The sequence below is a fragment of the Echinops telfairi genome, unplaced genomic scaffold (genome assembly GCF_000313985.2).
Source record: "Echinops telfairi isolate 266 unplaced genomic scaffold, ASM31398v2 ScPeMD7_7429;HRSCAF=8467, whole genome shotgun sequence".
NCBI lineage: Eukaryota > Metazoa > Chordata > Mammalia > Afrosoricida > Tenrecidae > Echinops > Echinops telfairi.
Genome location: NW_022111329.1, coordinates 3,848,206 through 3,848,700, shown reverse-complemented (window position 1 = coordinate 3,848,700; position 495 = coordinate 3,848,206).

The following is a 495-nucleotide window of genomic DNA, read 5'->3' as shown; positions in this document are numbered from 1 at the left end:
ACGTCTTGTTTCTCTCCTACAGTGGCCAGTGGGGATGGCAGCCCAACAGAACCACTATGCCACCAGAGCTCCTCCACAAACCTATCATTACTCTCTCAAGTACACGGTGATACCTGGAGACCCCAGGTGTTTTCTGAATAGAATTGCCAGCTCCGTTGAGTTTGTATAGCTATGAGCTTTAAGAAGTAGAGAGCAAATCTAGCTTGGAAGCAACAAAGCCTATGTGGAAGAAGCACACCAGCCTGTGTGATCACGAGTTGTCGAAGGGATCAGTTATCAGGCATCAAAGAACAAAAAATCTTATAATTGTGAAGGGGAGTGCGGAGTGGGGACCCAAAGCCCATCTGTGGGCAACCAGTAATCCACTTACAGAGGGGTCTCATGGAGGAGACAAGGCAGCTAGAGTGCAGTGTAGCAATGATGAAACATACAACTTTCCTCTAGTTCCTAAATGCTTCCTTCCCACCTCACTATCATGATCCCAATTCTACCTTA